The following is a 21,073-nucleotide window of genomic DNA, read 5'->3' on the forward strand; positions in this document are numbered from 1 at the left end:
AAAACAAAGAAATGTGGGATCCTCGCCCTCACTGTCAGTGTCGGAGGCGAGAAAAGCGTATGCCTCCTCCTCTGAATAGCGAGTTTGGGATGAGCGGGACATTTTTTGTTATGTATGTGGTGCGTGTGTGTTAATACTTTATTTAGAGTGTGTGGAAAAAGGAAATACTGTATGTGGTGCAAACAGCGAGCACGAGTGTGGATTTGTGAACTATGTCACCGATCAACTCTCGGCGGCTGCTGGATGTGCACACGGATGTGTGGGGAGTGGGAAGAGGGGAATTGGGGTGGATGAGGGGAGATCAGAGATGACTTACCAAAGTCTTCTCTGTTCTTTCAGCAGCAGGACCGGTGCTGGTAACCGGGAGCCCGGCGCCGGTGACCGGCGCGGGAGCCCGGAGCGGCAGCCCGGCGCGGGAGACCGAAACCGAGAGAATTAACAGGGACACTGGAGTGAAGGGGGATTGGGGTGGGAAGGGGGGTAAAAAGATGGGGGAGAGGGGGATTGGGGTGGGAAGGGGGGTAAAAAGATGGGGGAGACGGGGATTGGGGTGTATGAGGGGAGATCACAGATGGACTTACCAAGGGGTTAGCGGGATCAGCAGCAGGACCGGAACAGGAGCCCGGCGCTGGAGACCGCTGCAGGACGCAGAAAAAGAAATGGTGGTAAAGGGGGAGGGGGTAAAAAGAGGGGGGAGGGGGGATTGGGGTGGATGAGGGGAGAACAGACTTACCAAAGTCTTCTCTGTAGGATCTGGAGCAGGAACCACAGCAAGTCAGGAGCAGGACACCCAGGACGCTGGAGCAGAAGATCCAGGAGCAGCAGCAGCGACTTGAGCAGGTGAGTAGATGGTCTTGTGGTGTCACAGAATATTCTGTGGCACTACAAGGCCCAGCGACAGACAGATCAGATGTGACCGCTCTGTAGAAATCCTCACCAAGTGCGAGGGTCTGAAGGGCAGTCACGGGGGTGATAGGGTGGTGACAGGTGGAGGTCACCTCCCGGTCAGGTAATCTGATTGGAGCGATCAATGATGACATTGATTGCTCCAATCAGAGTACCTGAATACCTCTCTGTGACCCCCTGTGGTGCGTGCTCTGCCCCAGCCATGTCTGATTGGTGCAAACAATGTCACCAATCAGATGGCTGGGGCACAGCATGCACCACAGGGGGTCACAGAGGTGACACCTCCCTGTGACCGCCCGGTCACCTGTATTCAGGTACTCTGATTGGAGTGATCGATATAATCATCGATCGCTCCAATCACAGCAGTCTGGGGGCTTGTATCACATTACAGGGGGTCATGGGGCGGCGACAGGCAGGTCACAAGCCGGTCACCGCCCAATGACCGCCCTGTCACAGCGCGGTCGCGCTACGATCGGTGCGATCGCACCGATCTTAGCGCTTTGGGTCCAGGGCTGGGGTGTCCTAGCAACAGCCCAGGCTACAGATCACTGTTTCCGGCAATCACAATTAAGTTACAGCTCTCAGAATATAACCCCCCCCCCCCCCAAAAAAAAAAAAAAATATTCTAAAGACATTTTCAACTGCAAAAGTGGTTGTCTATCTCCCATTCCCGATGTATAGTTTTTTTTTTATTTATCATTAGTATAAAAGGTGATGAAATAGTTGTATGTACTAGCCTTAAAACAGTTCTGTCTGCAGAAAAATATAAAAGTTTTGGGACTTAAAATCTGGTGACCAACAGAAGTGTGTTTTTTTTTCTATGCAAAAAGAGGTAAAATATAAAAACACAGTATAAATTCTGTATAATCAGAAGTGTATTGACCTCATAATAAATATAACATGTCAATTATTCTGAATGGTTGAACATTTTTTTTTTTTTTTTGCGTGTGTGTGTATATATATATATATATTTCCAGAACTTTATTTTTGTTCATTCTGCCTCCCAAAAAGTATGAACCCCCCCCACTAACTTATCAAAGTCGTGTGAACCACATAAGGAACCCTCTCAAGAAAAAGTGTTAATCATGCGGCTCTCAGGACGTGGTGACACAAACAAATGATTTATTTTTTTTAAGTGTGTTTTAATAAATAAAAGAATATAAAATGTAATGAAACATAATGACCCACCGAATGGAGCTAACACCTTATTTGTCGATGGCAAAAAAAAGGTTGAATTACTGTTTTTTTTTTTGTTGTTTTTTTTATGCCTACCCTTAGAGAGTTAAGAAAAGTTGGTTACCGTAGTAAGTTGTATGTACCCCAAAATTGTGCCACTGATAAATGCACCTGATTCAGCAAATAACAAGCCCTCTTATGGTTATCTCGAAGGAAAAATAGGAATTTTACGTTTTTTTGAATGCATCGGCGAAAAGACTAAAAAAAAACCCCTGTCTCCTGCAGGCCCAAAGTTTGTCAGACCTGCAGGGGTTAAAATGCATCCGCTTGTATTAGTTTCACAACAAATATTTTTATTTTGTTAATATTATAACGTGAGTGTAAATCAGCTCCAAAAAATGTACTTTTTTTCGCCACCTATGACGCTTTTTTTTTATAAGTGAGTGGAGCATATGAGGAGGGTAAGTGACCTTGCGCCACCTGAAAACAATTCACTTTAATCCTAATTTATGCTACTAAATTGGAGTAAATAATAGCAGAACTGTACTCCAGGCCAGGACTATAGTACATTGTGTGCTTGGCACTTGACTGCTGCAAGGTGTGCCAAATTCATTAAGAGCCGTCCGCCTCTTAATAAATTTGACACATTTTACTCCAAGACCAGAGGACAAGATGCCAGTCCTAATGAATCGGCCTCATGTCATTTACAGCAGAGTTAAAGGGGTTGTCCGGGCAGTCACTCTATGCCTTATGCACGCTGTCACGATTTCCTTGTGCAATCGAGCAGTCACATGTTTGCGATTTTCATACTTGTGGTCACATGCCGACTAGACACGTTCGGCTTTTCTCGGTAGTAGTGAATTAAGGAAAGAGAAATGAGTCTAGTCGTCATGTGACAAGTCTGCAAAGCGCACAAGTGGTCATGTGACCGCGCACATTGGGGAATCGTGATGGTGTGTGCACATCATGGTGTGACAATTCGGCATTCTGCCGGTCCCACGCTTGGACAACCCCTTTAAAGGATGGCCGATTTTGTAAGGAATTGAAGTGTCTTGTTCATATTAATTCACACTTTGAGACATGGGGAAAATGACACCTGCTTTTACAACTGTTGTTCGTCACCTTGGTTCTTACCGATGAAATGTGTTGAATATTAAATAAAAATGTGCAAAACTGTGGAAAAAAACCCACAACTGGACTGCAATGTAGGACCGCACCAGTAGTGCAGAGCCCCAAAGCTCAGGCCTCCCGATTGGTGGCCACGTGCAAATACCGATGCAATCCTTGTTTTGTACATTTTTAACATTGCAATGTGTAGGAGAAATGTAGCAAATTTTTATTATTTATTTATTTTTTTTGCATAGGAGAAAAATTACTAATAAAACACTGAGGGTGAAATCTGACCAAACACTGATGAAAATCGGTCCATTTATATTCACGGTCGTGAAAAAAATGTACGTCTGAATGAGACCGAAGTTCAGTGGATCCCGCTGGTCTCTGATTTCTTATAGTAATCTAGGCGTTGTTGTTTGGGTCCTGTACGGCTGATTGAGCTGTCCCCGCTTCTGCCTGTAATGTTGGAGTAATGTTGTCAGCTTTGTGTTTCCCTGACTAACGAAATAGCCGCTCTGCAGGTTTAACAAGTAAAAAAAAAAAACTGATCTTTTGTTTTTTCGCTATTTTGTTTGTCAGGGAATGAAAATCACCGGCGATAAGAGCGATCTCTCCATATCACAGGCAGGTACAGGGGCAGCCGCTCCGCAGTGTGAGGACCCCAACAAACAGCTCCCATATCTCTGCTTCCTGGACCTCTGTGAGTGTTATATGGGGAAGAAGGGGAGGGAGGGGGATGTAGGATGTAAAGGAAACCTGTCCGGAAATTCATGCTGCCCAGACCATAACGGCATGAAGCGGGGACAGGTTTCCTTGTTAAAAATAACTGTGTTACTCTGAAACATTGTAGTGGTAATTGAGAAGTGTCTTTCCCTGCACATGGCAGCTAATTCATTCAGCCATCAAGTGCTTCTAACAGCCCCAGGTAGATCCAAGATCCACCCGCGGCTGTTACCAAGTTAAATGCCACCGTCAATCACTGTCAGCCGCATTTAACATGCCAGCCGGAAGCGTTTCACAAGTCCCGCCCATCAGCACCCCTGTCATGTGATCGCCAGGCACTGATGGGTTGTCATGACAGTTGGAAATTTGCAGAAGACCCCACCCCCTCCCCCTCCCCGTGCCTGTCATTACGATCCTCCTGTGAATGCCGACCCGTGGGTGACGTTCATAGGAGATTGTGATTTTTTTTGTTATACATAGCAGCGCAGAAGCCCAGCTATGTATAGCACAGGCGATCGGACGATCACAGCTTCAAGTCTCCTAAGGGGGACTATTAAATAAATTAAAAAAAAAAAAGTAAAAAAAAAGTTTTAAAAGCAATAAAAAAAAAAAAAATAACAAAGATCAAATCTTTTAAATATAAAGCACATTTGCTATCGCTGCATTCAGAAAAGCTTGATCTATCAAAATATAAAGTGAACGGCGTAACAAGAAAAGAAATCAAAAAGCCAGAATTATGTTTTTTTGGTTGTTTTCAATATTGCAATAAAATGCAATAAGAGGCGATGAAAACATCATATCTACCCAAAAGTGGTACCAATAAAAAACATTAGATCGAGCCGCAAAAAATAAGCCCTCGCCCTGCCCCAGATCACAAAAAATGGAGACGCTACGGGTCTTGAAAAATGGTGACAAACGCAAAAAAAACACTTTGTTTTTCATATAAATTTCTGTTTTTTTTTTTTTTTTTCACTACTTAAATAAAAAAATAAACTATACTTGTTCGATATCTGCGTACTCGTACTGACCTGAGGAATCATATTGCCAGGTCTGTGTTCCATATAGTGAACATGGTAAGTAACAAAAAAACAAAAAAAAAAACCCCCCAAAACAATTGTCGGATTGCACTTTTTTTTGCAATTTCACCGCCCTTGGATTTTTTTTTTCGTTTTCCTTGTACACTATGGTAAAATCAATGGTGTCGTTCCAAAGTACATCATGTCCCGCAATAAAAAGAAGCCCCATACGGCCATATTGACAGAAAAATAAAAATGTTATGACTTGGAAGAAGAGGAGGGAAAAATCGGAAAATCGCCCGGGGGTGAAGGGGTTTACTCTGTATGGACTTGACCTTATTACAGCTGGATTTTGGTGCAGAGGAGTTGATAATATCTCTGTGGGGGATTAATATGACCCTATCTTGTCTTGCCTATCCAGTTTTGTGTGCTAAAATATATATACAGATACATACTATAGCTCCCTCATTGAGGCACAATCCAGCTGTGTAGGTGACCGGTCGCTGTAGCATCACCTGCATGCTCTTGTTTAGGATTTGGCTGCTTTCTGCACTTTTTACTACAAATCTGTAAATAGTTTGTGCTCTGGATTGCTGCATGTAAGGTTGCCCAGGTATGCTGGGTGCTGTAGTGTCCAGTAGTACTGGATAGTACCCAGGCCTACAATTGGATACTATATGTTTCCTTTTGTTTACGGGGGAGATAAAGCCGATCATATTTTTGACTGACTGCTATGGGCAACCATTGTAGTCTTGTTCTGATATGTACGGCTGCCTTTTTAAGGGGTTATTTTCGAGTTGTATTTTGAGCAGCTTTGTTCTCTGCTTGCTTTCTGATCTTTAGCATGATGGCCTCTCCTCCTTGAGTGATTGTTCGGGTGAGAAGCAGAAGTATTAGTATAACTATATATATCCTGTATTTACACATGGATAACAGGGCCTTTCACCAAGCACATGCTCAGCGCCACCATGGGCTGGTGATTTTGTATGACTTATAACCGCATTTTGTCAGGAGCTGTGGGGGAGGGATTTGAGCTGCTAACTAGTGATGAGCCAACGTGCGGGGATCGCCTGTTTGTTAGGCAATCCCCACTTGTGTTTCGGCTGTCTAACAGCCGCAAAACATGCAGCCGCATGGGCTCGAACATATTATCCTAGCCTCTACAAGATACTCGAATATCACGTTATCCAAGCATGTGCACTCATCACTACTGCTAATGTCTGTAAAGAAATCAGTGGGCTGGATAGAGGTGGTTGCAATATTAGGAATTACCTCCTCTCCTGGAATGTGACGACTAGGGACACTCAGGGTCTGGGCGGGCACTAGTGGCTGAGCTCCATGGAAACCAGCTATACACTATGTGAGATAAAAGGTCTCACAGCAGAATGACAGCAGATAGAAAAAGCAAATCTATTGCAAACTTGCTTATTCGTATGCTGTCCTGTTAAAGCCATTTAATAACTTGAGAACACCCCTTTAAAATGGCTGCAGCAAGAGAGATGTTGGACTTGAGATGCTTTTAAGAAGTTTACAAAGGTGCTTAGCGACTAGAAATGATTCCTCCCTCATAGACTTCAATATTGTTGCAGACAAGTTGCACAATTGTTTTTGGTTAGGAAATCTGTGGTCGTTTAGCTCTTGCCTCGTGGAACAAACAGGAGGGAGGACTGACTGATCAATAAAAATACATTTTTGTGAAAGGTTTGCAGTAAATCCTTGTAATGTCTACTGAGCCAGGTTTCCATTGATGGTTCAGAGATGTCAGTTTTAACATAATGTCAGTGATAAATTGATGCATGTCTGAAATGTCACATTTTAAGCACTAATGTAAAAAAAATATTGCAATTTGTATGTGACTTTCCAAATTCATGAAAACCCCTCCGTATTTTACAGATGGTCTAATGTATTTCTATTTATCCATATATATTTGTATAAAAACTTTCGGCTATGGGGATAAAATGCAAAAAAATAAAAATAATCTGTATAATGTATAACTGTCCCGTATTTGCCGTATTCAATTCTATGGGCCCCATTCATCATTTGTGATTTTTTTTTTTTTATTTTTTTTCTTTTTTAATATTGGATGACTTTTTTTGCATCAAATAAATCAAAATGGTGCAGGTGGTATTTTGCGCAAAATAAAAATGCTTTTTGTTTTCTTCTGTCTTTAGGGTATGTTCACATGTTGGGGTTTTTGCAGCAGTTTTTTTTTTTACCCGACTGGAAAAACGGTTACAATATGTATATGTACATTTTTTTAAATTTTTGAAGCGTTTTTTACTTGCTTTTTTTGTTTTCAAGTTATTAGAATGGGTGAAAAGTGCTGTGATATGTAAATGCAATAATTTTCTGTGATAAATACTTAATTTTCTGGAACAACTTCAAAGGTGCCAAGACTGTGACTTTCGGCCATGACTGTATATAATGTATATCTGTATTGTGGCACCGTATGGGCCCGTACTTTGGAGGCACACAGAGGTTTTTGAATATATGTAAAAATAGGGAGCGCTTTGAGTATTTATTATGGAATCATGGGGGGAGTAGACGGTTTATCGACCTTTTGCCCAGTATTTTGCCAAACCAAAGTCGCACATTTGGACTGCCATGTTTATGCTATGACTTTATCACCATTCCTAAAAATTGATGCCAGGTTATGGCAGACGGGGGTAACAAGTTTGAAACATTTTTGAATATTAGTGAAGAATGGTATAAACAAAAATGATGGCATGAACTTTTTATTTTTTTATTTATGGCTTTTTGAACAGCTCAGGATGAGCCAATTTTATTAACTATACGAACTCCAGTCTCTAAGTCTCCCCCCTTTGTGTGTTTTGCATTGTATTTATTTCCACATACAGTACGATGGCCGCATGCTCGTTTACTAGCCGCCTCTGCAAAGTACATAATACAAAGTCCAAGTACATTTATCACGCTGGGCCCCAGTTATAGTGAGTATTACTCTATGCACGTAACAATCACATCGAGGTATATGGGTCACTCTGCAAATAGCCGTGCTGTGACAGCGCACAGGAGCCGTGGCCTGGCCTTCAGTAATGAGCACTAGCTGTAATGTACGTGGCTCCATAGGGGACGTGGCACCCCACTAGCGTCCCTGGGAAGTGACTGCGGAAGGATTGCTATGATGCCAACAGCCCTAATGAAAGCTTCAGCCATGTTCAAAAGTGCTTTTGTGTAAAAATAATAAAACACGCACAAAAATTCTTATTACACAGTATAAAGCAACATGGATTAATACCGGGCCATTTTCTAATGTTTATGGCCAGTCATATTTCACACAATCAGGTTTCAGTTCTGCAAACGTTTTTTCTCCTTCCAATATTAAAATATTTTTTGCTCCTTTTTTTTTTTTCGAGTTACATGGAGTCTAGTCATTAATGTGTTGTATATTTTTTTCCCCTGATATCAGAAAATGAAAACACAGGTGTTTTTTTTTTGTTTGTTTTTCCCTATTACATTCATTCACGACTTTTTTAAAGTCCATTAAAATGCATTTCAAAATAGCTATTTATTTATTATTTTTGCTCTTGCTTTTTTTCCCCCTTTATCATTTATTTCACACATTGTGCCCCCCATGAAGGACATTTGGAGGCCTTTCACGGCTGTGGAGTCGGTAAGCCAAACCTCCAACTCCTCGATTTCCACGACTCCGACTCCCTCATACATGACTCATGTGATGGTGATAAATTTACTGCAGCACAGATTCATCTCAGCTAAAAGTCTAGAGCCTTAGATCAGGAATAGGACAAACATTTATAGGACATTTCATAACTTTCCCAAATTCTTAGGAAAAAATATTCCCCACAAACTGCATTGAGCTACTGTACCCAATTTATTATATATCTTAGGAGTCGGATTTGGTCCGTTTTATTCCGACTCCACCAAAATGGACTCCGACTCCACAGCCCAGGGTTCAACACTAAAACACTTTTATTATTGCTTTTTTGGACCGGCAAATTTATCATCCTATCTGCATCGCAGAGCTGATCTCGGTCTGCTAAAATCAACAGCTCCTTCTCTCTCCCCAGCACCCAGCGATCATCTGCGCTCCTGCTGACTCCGCAGTGATGCACATTCTTAAACATCATTGCAGATTCATATTCAGATCACACTGATGTTTAAAGTCGATGTGTAGCACAAAGGCAGGTAAAAATCCACTCCTAAGCAAAAAAAAATACACCAATATATATATAATATAATATATATAAAATATATATAATATATATATATAAATACACAATATATATATTGGGTGACGATCCAAAAATAAGTCGCACTGTGCTTGGGACCGAAAATAGTGCACATCCTTAAAGTTGCTGTCCCGAGATTAAAGATTCATGGCTACTGGCTTTCTTAAGCCTATCCACAGTAACACACAAGTATGGTGCTATTTTTGGAAGGAAACAACCTTGTTTTAAGTAATTAATCTTGACAACTCCTTTAAGATTTTAAAGAAACTAAAGGGTGATTCCAAAGACGTGACAACCCCGCCACTATACTGGGTGACTGTGTACATGATGACTGGCAGCGTCACATTGAACTTAGTTATATTGCCACAAGTCACTATGTAGCTGCAACTGAATATTCCTCCATATCTCTCCTGTGAGTGTCTCCTCTCACCTGTTTACTCCTCCCTTTACACCATACATGTCAAACTCTGGCCCGCATGGTGGTTTTATTTGACACCTGAACCATGATCCCTATGTGGGGCCATTATTCTGTATGGAGGACTGTGTGGGGCCCGGTAGGCTGTATACTGGTTGGCCCACGACTTTGGTCAAGTTTTTAATTTTGGCCCGCTGTGTGTTTGAGTTTGACATCCCTGCTCTACATGAACGTCTGTGCACTGCAGTTAAATGTAGATGGGTGGGGTGTGTTGGGTGGTACGTCATCAGCCTGCCTACTAGGCAGCGTCTGGCGATTCCGGCTCCTAGACTTTGGTCCACATTTATGTGTTCTGCTCAGCAAACCATATTTACAAGAGGTCATTAGAGAACCTGACTGCCGTAGCTGCTAATGGAAAAGAATGAGGATAATGACGTTATGGGAGAGCTCCTGTGCATTACACGTGTATTTGGATCCTGCTGTGTTTATACTGGCACATTCTCGTCAGTATTACTGACACATTATAACTTGGCCATTGTCATTCTGCTTATATGACACATGATAAAACCTGATGGGCTGGGACGATAATGTGCACAGGGATGTGGTGACTTGTAACTACTTGTACTACTGCTTCTAACTACTTGTATGTACAGTGGGTACGGAAAGTATTCAGACCCCTTTAAGTCTCTCACTTTTTGTTTCATTGCAGCCATTTGGTAAATTCTACAAAGTTCATTTTTTTTTTCTCATTAAAGTACAGTCTGCACCCCATCTTGACTGAAAAAAAACAGAAATGTAGAAATTTTTGCAAATTTATTAAAGAAAAACTGAAATGTCACATGGTCATAAGTATTCAGACCCTTTGCTCAGTATTGAGTAGAAGCGCCCTTTTGAGCTAGTACAGCTATGAGTTGTCTTGGGAATGATGCAACAAGTTTTTCACACCTGGATGTGACTTACATATGAGTCTCTGAACAAAGGGTCTGAATACTTATGACAATGTGATATTTGTTTTTCTTTTTTAATAAATTTGCAAAAATTTCTACATTTGTTTTTTTTTCAGACAAGATGGGGTGCAGAGTGTACTTTAATGAGAAAAAAATGAACTTTGTAGAATTTACTAAATGGCTGCAATGAAACAAAGAGTGAAAAATTTAAAGGGGTCTGAATACTTTCCATACCCACTGTATGTGTGCTAATTTATTTGATGAGCTAGTCAGAATAAATATCCCAAAAATCTCTTACCCCGAGAACAGGCTTCTGAAGCTCTGCAACTTCCCGCAGTCACCAAGATAATAAGTGGAGTGGAGGTGCACATGCTCGACTTCAACTCAATTATGGTGGGGCTCCCGCCAGCACTTTTCTGTGGTTCAATGGGAGTCCCAACAATCAAACTCTTGTCAATTGAAAAGTTATCCCCTATCTTATCAATAGGGCACATCTTGTATACATGGTACAACCGCATTAAAGTGGTATCAAATATAAAGTTGATGGTTGAATAATCTTTGGGCACATCCTTGTCTCTGCAGGAGGGGATTGGGGGCGGGTCGTTGGCGCCCTGCGGGAGGGGATTGGGGGCGGGTCGTTGGCGCCCTGCGGGAGGGGAGTGGGGGCGGGTCGTTGGCGCCCTGCCGGAGGGGTGTGGGGGCGGGTCGTTGGCGCCCTGCCGGAGGGGAGTGGGGGCGGGTCGTTGGCGCCCTGCCGGAGGGGAGTGGGGGCGGGTCGTTGGCGCCCTGCCGGAGGGGAGTGGGGGCGGGTCGTTGGCGCCCTGCCGGAGGGGAGTGGGGGCGGGTCGTTGGCGCCCTGCCGGAGGGGAGTGGGGGCGGGTCGTTGGCGCCCTGCCGGAGGGGAGTGGGGGCGGGTCGTTGGCGCCCTGCCGGAGGGGAGTGGGGGCGGGTCGTTGGCGCCCTGCCGGAGGGGAGTGGGGGCGGGTCGTTGGCGCCCTGCCGGAGGGGAGTGGGGGCGGGTCGTTGGCGCCCTGCCGGAGGGGAGTGGGGGCGGGTCGTTGGCGCCCTGCCGGAGGGGAGTGGGGGCGGGTCGTTGGCGCCCTGCCGGAGGGGAGTGGGGGCGGGTCGTTGGCGCCCTGCCGGAGGGGAGTGGGGGCGGGTCGTTGGCGCCCTGCCGGAGGGGAGTGGGGGCGGGTCGTTGGCGCCCTGCCGGAGGGGAGTGGGGGCGGGTCGTTGGCGCCCTGCCGGAGGGGAGTGGGGGCGGGTCGTTGGCGCCCTGCCGGAGGGGAGTGGGGGCGGGTCGTTGGCGCCCTGCCGGAGGGGAGTGGGGGCGGGTCGTTGGCGCCCTGCCGGAGGGGAGTGGGGGCGGGTCGTTGGCGCCCTGCCGGAGGGGAGTGGGGGCGGGTCGTTGGCGCCCTGCCGGAGGGGAGTGGGGGCGGGTCGGGTTCTTGTCTCTGCTAGAAGCTCCTCTTCTGTCTGTGACTGCATATGGGCTTGATAGTCAAGCCTTCGGTTCAGGTCAGGCAAGCTATTGGACAATGGCAAGAGCAAAGCATGCTGAGAAGTGCGGAAAAGGAAGGTCTTGTATCAATTGTACTGGCAAAATGCTAATGACAAAAAAAAAATCACCCACTGAAAAAATAGTGGATGGCAAATTAAAAGGGCATTAGAATCTGGAATGTTTCCGCATATATTAGTCTGGGATGTGCACCAAAAGTCTGACTTTTCTACTGGCTTTGTGTGAAAGGACTAGTGCATTATAATTTGTTTGACTTTGAGGTTGTTTTTGTGACATCGTTTAAGGCCAGGACTGTACAAAGCCACCTCCAGAGCTGTTGTATAACATTTGCCACTTTATGAAAATAATTTGTACATATCCAAAGATGGCGAAGTCTGGATCCCAGCATTGCTCCCATCAGTCTTGGTTCAAACTTGGGTCAGTTTTTTTCCAACATGTTTCTGCTTCATTTTTGTTGGTCAGAATCTCCATCATGAGCTTTTCAATAGGTTTTTATGATGTACTTTAAATGGATATGTGGTGCCCCTGTGGGTCCAGTTGCCACAGAGGTACTGTATCTCAGCCAGAGGTGTGGTACCCCACTCTCAGGTAGGGAGTAGTGTTGAGCCACCCCCGTAGTGTTCGAGTTCGGTTCGGTTCGTCGAACACCCGTGTGTTCGCCGAACTGTTCGTCGAACACCGTTAAAACCAATGGCAGGCAAACAAAAACACATAGAAACACATAGAAAACACCTTCAAAGGTGTCCAAAAGCTGACAAACTGCTCAGAAGACACAACTAACACATGGAAAAGTGACAAGTACATATAGTCATGCGAAAAGAAAAGAGGTGGAGGAGTAAAAGGAGAGGGAGACACAAATATAGGCATGTCATGCCCTTCTAAAATCCAAAAAGTGAGAAGCCGACACGTTCAGTCCGCTCCTGCCCGTGCCACCTCCGTGTCGCCGGGTTTGTGCCAGAGCCGCGGTGAACCCTGACGGCCAGCCCCCCTCTCCCAATACTGGTGCCTGTCTGCTGGTGGGTCGAGCGAGCCCCCCTGTGGTGGAGGCAGCTCTAAGCTTTTTAATTTAAATTGTCTCTCTAATTTGAATGAATACACTTTAAATCCATTTACAAGGATCTATTGAAGGGCAAGTCTCATGCCAGCAGCCGCGGTAATTCCAGCTCCAGTAGCGTCCACTAAAGCTGCTGCAGTTAAAAAGCTTTTATAAGGATCGAGCTCGGCTGTCCACCGCAAGGCATCCTACTGCCAGTCCCAGCCCCTATGCCTTGGGGTGCCTCCTGATGCTCTTCACTAAGTATCCCATGGTCCCGAATCATTTCCTTTGAAAAAATTAAGTGTCTAAACTACAGGTGGTGTAGCTTGCTTAACAGCCGGGATAATCCGCTGACTAGCAGACACTGCTACTAGGCACAAAGTATTTCCTGGGCTAGATGCAGTTAAAAATTTGTAATTAGATACTCTCGTTGGATGCTGAGAAAGCATTCCATAGAGTCTCCTGGCACGCCATATATGATTCTCTTAAAAAGCTTGGGGTAGGGGTCTAGGGGACCCTTTTATAGCCAAAATCACGGCCCTGTATCGCAATACGTCACCTAGGCTGAAGATAAATGGAACTGTAGCACCCTGAGGGCTCGGTTGCTACAGACGTATTGCACCTCACCCAGAGGTGTGATATCTCACTCTCAGGTAAGGATGGAGTGTGGATCAGGACCCGACACCTGCATGCATTACACCACATTGCCGTGGGGCAGGGCGACCAATATGCCCCTGAGATGGGCACGACAGTCCCTGTCCCTGGCTGGAGTGGGGGGAGGGAACACTGAGGAAGGGGAACCCTGTAGTGCAGGAGCAGGGAGGAAGCAGTTCCTGGGTGCATTGAGAAGGGAGTATAAAAGGTGGGCACCATCTTAGTTCAGTGCAGAGAAGTCTGAGCAGAAGTGGCAGGGAGCAGGGGCTCTGCATGAGCTCTGCTCCGGAGGCGGGCCTAGTAACAGAGGCCCAGGCCTGGAAGAGGGAGAAGGAAGGAAGAGGAGCGGAGAAGGCTCCAGGAACGAGGAATGAAGGGATCCCAGGGGTGCGGACGGGCGAGTCTCCACCGCACGCCCGAATCCACCTGCGTGGAGGGGTCAGGCCAAAGGGGGAGACCGGTCCCCGAACTAGTGGAGGCAGGAAACGACCCTCAGCTAGAAACCGGAGGCTCTGACATTTTATGTGGCGCAGCCCCTCGCTACACCCGCTAGGAAGGCACCACATAGGGTCAGGGAAACTGGCGCCAAGTTTACCAAGAGGAGGCCCGAGGCAGCCGGACAGAAGTGTTGGTAAGAAAGGCCAGACAAAGGACACACAAAGGGGGTCCTGTGAAGTGCTCCAAAGTTATCTGGGGGTTGTCTGAGCCCCTCACCTGGTGAGCACAGTACGACGTGGGCAGCCGTTACCTGCAGACGTGGTCTGGATAATAAGAACTGTGAGTAAAGGCCCTGAACTGCATCACTGACTCCGTGTCGTTACTGCTGCTGCCCTGCACCATCACCCCCATCCTCCGCATACACTGCCCTGAGGCTATACTCCTCCCGTGGGGAGTTATGCTACGCTCTGCTGCACCCACAACACCAGCCTCAGCGGTCTGCCCTGTAGCGGCGGTTCACTCTGACCGCAATCCACGGGTGGCGTAGTCGGACATTTAAACATCAAAACCACATAAATAGTTCCGCCACTGGTTTGACCGCCCTGAGCCACGGAACCGGGTCGCCGCCACGAAGACTACAACCACCAGCATCCACCAAAAAGGGTCCGGCTCCGGGTGTCCCAAGGCCCAGGGGGTGCATCAGAACATTTTCATCACCTTTCACAATCACCAATGGGACAAGGCAGGGATGTCCTCTGTCCCCTCTCTTATACATCCTAGTGACGGAGCACCTGCTCTCATCAATTCGCCATAACCCCAATATTAGGTGGATTGAGGTGGGAGGCACCGAGTACAAGTGCTCTCTATTTGCTGATGATGTCCTAGTATATATCACTCAATCACATATATCCATCCCTGCTGTTATGGCTGAAATAGATCACTTTGTTACATGGTAAAATTTTAAAATCAATGCAGCGAAGTCTGAGGCCCTCGATGTCTCCCTCCCCAAATCCATATAGGATTCCATCCAGTCCAACTTTCCCTTTGCCTGGCCCTCACAGGGTATCAAATACTTAGGAATTCCTATTCATAGAGACCTCTCCCATCTATGTTATCTTAATTTTGGGCCCTTTATTGAACAACTCGATACAGACCACGGTTGGCAAGTTAGAACTGTAAGATTCACTACGTGAACCACTGGTGTTTTGTGGAAAAGCACATGTACACTGCGTTCCAAATTATTATGCAAAAAGTGTTTAGGAGTGATAAGGGAAGAATTTGTTTGTTTGTCAGTTAAACTCATTGATGGTGATGTGTGTCAGGGCTCTTTATATCACTGTAAGCAATTGCAGACACCTGTGCTAATTAGTTTGGCAGGTGTGTCCAATGAAAGGCAAGACTACTTAAGAAGGCTCTCTCACATTATTAAGCAGCCTACATTTTCTGCCAAAATGGGAAAGAAAAAGGATGTGTCGGCTGCTGAGAAGCAACAAATTGTGGAGTGTTTAGGTCAAGGCATGACTACAATCAACATTGTGCGATGATCAGGATGAAGTGTCTTGGCAATCAAGAAGTATGTAGCTGATTCACAGTACACACGTGTGCGTGCTGATAAGGGCAAATTGAGGACTCTTTCCTACAGGCAATTACGTCAGGTTGAAAGAGCAGCGGCAAAAAAGCCTTGTCATAGCAGCAGACAAGTTTTTGAAGCTGCTTGTGCCTCCAACGTCCCCCGAACAACAAGATGCAGGGTCCTTCAGAGGTTTGCAGCTGTGCATACGCCATCCTGTCGACCTCCTCTATCCACTTCACACAAGCAGAAACTGCTCCAGTGGGCCAAACATTACATGAAGACTGATTTCAAAACTGTTTTGTTCACGGATGAGTGCCGTGCAGCGCTCTATGGTCCAGATGGATGGAGTGGAGGATGGCTGGTTGATGGACACCCCACGCAAACACGGCTACAGCGCCAACAAGGAGGAGGTGGAGTAATGTTTTGGGCTGGAATCATGGGGAGAGAGATTGTCGGCCCCTTTAGGATCCCTGAAGGCGCTAAAGATGAACTCCATAATGTATGTGGATTTTCTCAAACAGCACTTCCTGCCATGGTTCAAGAAGAAGAACCGTGTATTTCACAGCAAGATCATTTTTCTGCATGATAATGCACCATCTCATGCTGCACATAAAACATCTGCATCTCTGACGACTGATATGGGCATAAAAGGGGACAAACTTATGGTGTGACCCCCATGCTCCCCTGACCTCTACCCCATTCAGAACCTTTGGAGCATCATTAAAAGGAGTGTCTATGATGGCGGGAGGCAGTTCACATCTAAGCAACAGCTCTGGGAGGGTATTCTGTCCTCATGCAAAACAATTGAAGCAGAAACCATCCAAAACCTGACAAATTCAATGGACGAGAGAGTTCAGAAGCTCCTTTCGAACAAAGGGTCCTATGTGAAAATGTAACATCACCTAGAATAAAGTTTTGAGTTGAAAACTGTTAGATTTCAGTTTCTAACAACCTGCTAATGCTTATAATTTCAAAAATGACCATTTTTTTGGTCTTTATTAAAATGAAAAGGTTGATCGAAAAGTTTGGGGGATCTAAGAGTGTGGCAACCCAGTAGTCATGATTACTTCGAATTCTGACAATATGAGGGTCATGCTGCAGGTAGTGCAGCAAGAAGGCACTTATGTGTCTTGCGCATCTCGGAGCCCCAAAATTATTTTCCGGGCTAGATGCAGCTAAAAATTATTATTAATTTTAAATCTGGTGGAGCTTATTATAGATAGCCTAATAGGATCAGTGCTGCACACTGCTACAAAGCCCAAATTATTTTCCAGTCAAGATACAGATAAACATGATTAGTAATTTGAAAGCTTAAAACGGTTGGTAGGGTGATTTTAACCAATCATCAAGCTTTTACTCTCCCCAGGATGACACAGGGGTAGAAAAGTCGTTTCGGATCCATGATTTGTTCATCTTTATGAACGTGAGTCTGTCTACATTATCAGTGGAGAGCCGCGTGCACTTATCTGTCAGCACACCACCAGCAGCGCTGAACACACGTTCAGACAGAACGCTGGCTGCGGGGCATGACAAGATCTCCAAGGCGTAAGTGGCTAGCTCCGGCCATTTATCCAGATTGGAAGCCCAAAAAGAGCAAGGGTCCAGTGACAGTCGTGGCTTCAATGTTTACTTGGAGATACTCCTGTACCATCGTCTCTAGGCGTTGACTATGTGTCAGACTTCTTGTCTCCTGTGGCCTTGCCAAGGATGGGCTAAAAAAGTGGTGAAATGATTCCGAAAAATTGATGTTACCAGCAGATACTGTGGTTCTGTTACGGTTTGAGTGCTGAACACTTGACGGTCCCACGGTTGGCAAGTTGAAACTGTGAGATTCACTACGTGCACCACTGGTGTTTTGTGGAAAAGCACATGTAAGATTCTGCAACAGTCTCTGCTGATACTCCTGCATGCGTGCATCCCTTTCTATGGCAGGAATAATTTCGGCAAATTTACTTTTGTACCGGGGATCTAACAGTGTGGCAACCCAGTAGTCAGGATTATTTCTAATTCTCACAATTCGAGGGTCATGTTGCAGGTAGTGCAGCAAGAAGGCACTCATGTGTGTTGCGCATCCAGGAGCACCAAGTCCCTGTTGTGTTGGTGGCGAGGTAACAATCATGCTTCCTTCTTCTGTCCTCTCCCCCCAACCTCGCACAACAGAAATGTGATCAAGGTCTCCCTCATCTGATGAGTCTTCCATCAGTTCGTCCTCCACTTCTTCCTGGGCTCCTGCACCTTCCTCACTAGTTTGGCTGCTACCATGCGCCCTGGTAAAACCATCTCCCCCACCCTCACATGCCTGCCGCCTTGGTGCTGCCGACCGTCTGGACCTTGCAGATGTTAGCCCTTCCGCATACAACTCCTCCTCCTCTACTTCCTCCACCTCCTCTTGTGCCACCACCTGACTCCGAATTCTGTTTAACATGTGCTCCAGCATGTAAATCACCGGAATAGTCATGCTGATAATGGCATCATCAGCACTAAACATCTTCGTCGCCATTTCAAAACTGTGCAGAAGGGTGCATAGGTCCCTGATCTGAGACCACTCCTCCAGCGTGATTTGCCCCACCTCTGGATCTCGTTGGCCCAGGCTATACGTCAGACGTATTGCACCAGGGCTTGTCGGTGCTGCCACAGTCGCTGCAACATGTGCAGAGTTGAATTCCACCGGGTAGGCACATCGCATTTTAGCCGGTGAAGTGGCAGGCCCAACGACTTCTGTAGAGATGTAAGTCGCTGAGCTGCGGGATGCGAACGGCGGAAGTGAGCACACAGCGACCGTGCCCTCTGCAGAAGGCCATCTAGTCTGAGATAGTGGGCTAAAAATTGCTGGACAACCAGGTTCAACACGTGAGCCATACAAGGCACGTGTGTGACATTGCCCCGGCGAAGGGCCGCACCCAGGTTTGCAGCATTGTCGCACACGGCCTTCCCTGGTTTCAGGTCCAGTGGAGACAGCCATTCATGAAATTGGTTCTCCAGAGCTGACCACAACTCCTCAGCTGTGTGACTCACATTTCCCAGACATTTCAAAGTAAAAACCGCCTGATGACGTTGAGCCCTACTGCCAGCATAGTAAGGAGGTGTGCAGGATCCCTTCTGCGCAGTTAGACAGCTTGTGGCATGACCAGACAGGCTTTGGGTGCAGGTGGAAGACCAAGAGGAGGTTGAGGAGGCAGAAGCAGTGGAGGAACTTTGACATAAAGAGGATTGACGCACAACTCGTGGGGACGGCAAGACTTGGACAGCAGCCCCTTGTCCTGCTGTCACCATAGTTACCCAGTGCCCAGTCAGCGACATGTAACGCCCCTGTCCATGCCTACTCGTCCAAGTGTCTGTGGTGAAATGCACCCTGTCACACACAGAGTTTCTCAAAGAAGCGGTGATGTTGTGTGCGACATGCTGGTGGAGCGCAGGCACACCTTTCTTTGAGAAGTAGTGCCGACTGGGCATCTGTTACTGGGGCACTGCGACGGACATAAGGTCTCGAAAATCCTCTGTGTCCACCAGGCGGAAAGGCAGCATTTCTGTAGCCAAGAGCTTGCAGATGGTGAAATTCAACCTCTTAGCTTTCTCATGGCTAGGAGGAAATGGTCTTTTACTTGTCCACATCTGAGGGACCGAGGGCTGGCTATTGTGCTTAGACGGGGTTGATAAGGGTGTCCCCGGCAAACTGCCGGTCTGTGAGGAAGATGCAGGCGGACATGTTAGGTTGCCTTGATCCAAAGGTGGTGCTATCGATGTCGGACAGCGCTCAACACCAGCTGGTGTTACCACCTCCAAAGAAAATGATGACCTGCCAATCACGCTGGCTGTTGCGGGTAAAGAGGTGGCAGGTCTGCGCCCCAAAACAGGTGTTACTGCTGTCCCCCCAGTCACAGAGGATGAAGAGGCCGCGGATGCACAAGATATGGCAGACGGTGGTTGGCCCGGCCGGCTAGGCCGCATTGTAGCACACTGAGCTTCCCACTGCAACTTATGCTTCATGTCCATGTGCCGGTTCATGCATGAAGTACTCAAACTATGTATTTTTTGGCCTCTACTTAGCTTTTGCTGACAAATGTTACAGATAACACGAGTTGGGTCATCTTTATCGATCTGAAAAAATGCCCAGGCTATGCAAGGCTTGGCACCCATGCGACCTGAAGAGCCACCACGACTTGTGGTGAGAGGCAGAGTTGTGTTTGAGGATGCAGTTGTTGACGTGCTTCCAGTACTACGTCTCTGTCCAGGAAGGCGCAACCTGACCTCGTCGTCACTAGCATCTTCCTCCACCTCCTCTGCTGACCTCATCTCTTGGCTGACTGTGGGTTGACAGTAAGTGGGATCTCCGACCTCATCATCATCACCCTGTGTGTTATCACACCCGTCGTCCTCAGAGCCAACCTGTTCCTGCCCTGACAAAAAACTAAAGTTGTCGCTCCAATCAGGTATTTGAGTCTTATCATCGTCTTCCTCATTGTCTCCACCAACAGGAGTTACAGTTTGGGAATGAGGGTCTACATTATGGTCAGAACCTTCTGCGTCTGGTCCTGGATCCGACTCATAAAGATTCTGGGCATCAGTGCAGATCATTTCCTCGTCTGGATTCACAGAAGCGCTGGAGTCGACCTCTGATTCCCAGGCTATAGTATGAGTAAACAGCTCTGCAGACTCAACCATCTGTTCTACCTCATACTCAGACGGGCAGCTGGAGATTTGGGAGCTGTGAGGAAGCAAGTGCGATTTGGGTGACACCTTTGAGGACTGGAGTATTTGTGATGTTGAAGTTGATGTGGAGGAGAGCCCACTTAAAGGAGCACTTGATATCCGTTGAAGCACCTGCTGTTTTTGTGCCTCATCTGGAATTTGTAGCGATTGGCGTGGCCGTAAGAAAGGGATCTTATCACATTGTCCGCTAAAAGAAGTAGACATTTTAGTTTGGCTGGAAGATGGTCTTTCTTCTGCAGATGTTACTGTTGCTTTAACACCTACCCCACGGACACAACCTTTTTTCCCCTTCCCAACACGCCTATTCCCCTTTCCACCAGCAGCAGGCCTTTTTCCACTCATTTTGGTGGTTAACTAATTCACAACTCTGGAGTTGTTTGCACAAAAAAACAATGGATGGTAACCGAGCAGAGCTGAGTGGCCAAACTGTGGTATTAGGCCAAAACTATTGGCTGGGTTAGATGCAGAAAAAAATTATATTCAATTTGCAACCTGATGGAGGTCAGTATAGATGGATTAATAGAACAAGTCCCACACACAGCTAGAAGCCCAATATTTTTTCAGAGGTAGATGCAGAAAAAAATATATTCAGTTTGCAACCTGATGGAGGTCAGTATAGATGGACTAATACAACAAGTC

At 46.2% G+C, this 21,073-nt stretch overlaps 1 protein-coding gene across 5 annotated transcripts in view; it reads left to right on the top strand.

Annotated features, from left to right (window-relative positions):
• SON (SON DNA and RNA binding protein) overlaps positions 1-21,073 on the top strand; it is a 133,771-nt gene that overhangs the window by 4,765 nt on the left and 107,933 nt on the right. The window contains exon 2 of one of the 5 annotated variants that reach the window (XM_073668352.1): positions 3,775-3,895. The exons of the other annotated variants lie outside the window; for them this stretch is intronic. The gene's annotated coding sequence lies outside the window, so the exon portion shown is untranslated. The remainder of the gene's footprint in view (positions 1-3,774; positions 3,896-21,073) is intronic. 5 annotated transcript variants of the gene reach the window in all.

This window comes from Phyllobates terribilis, unplaced genomic scaffold (assembly GCF_046119375.1).
Source record: "Phyllobates terribilis strain yellow unplaced genomic scaffold, ASM4611937v1 Scaffold_2__4_contigs__length_985480577, whole genome shotgun sequence".
Classification (NCBI taxonomy): Eukaryota; Metazoa; Chordata; class Amphibia; order Anura; family Dendrobatidae; genus Phyllobates; species Phyllobates terribilis.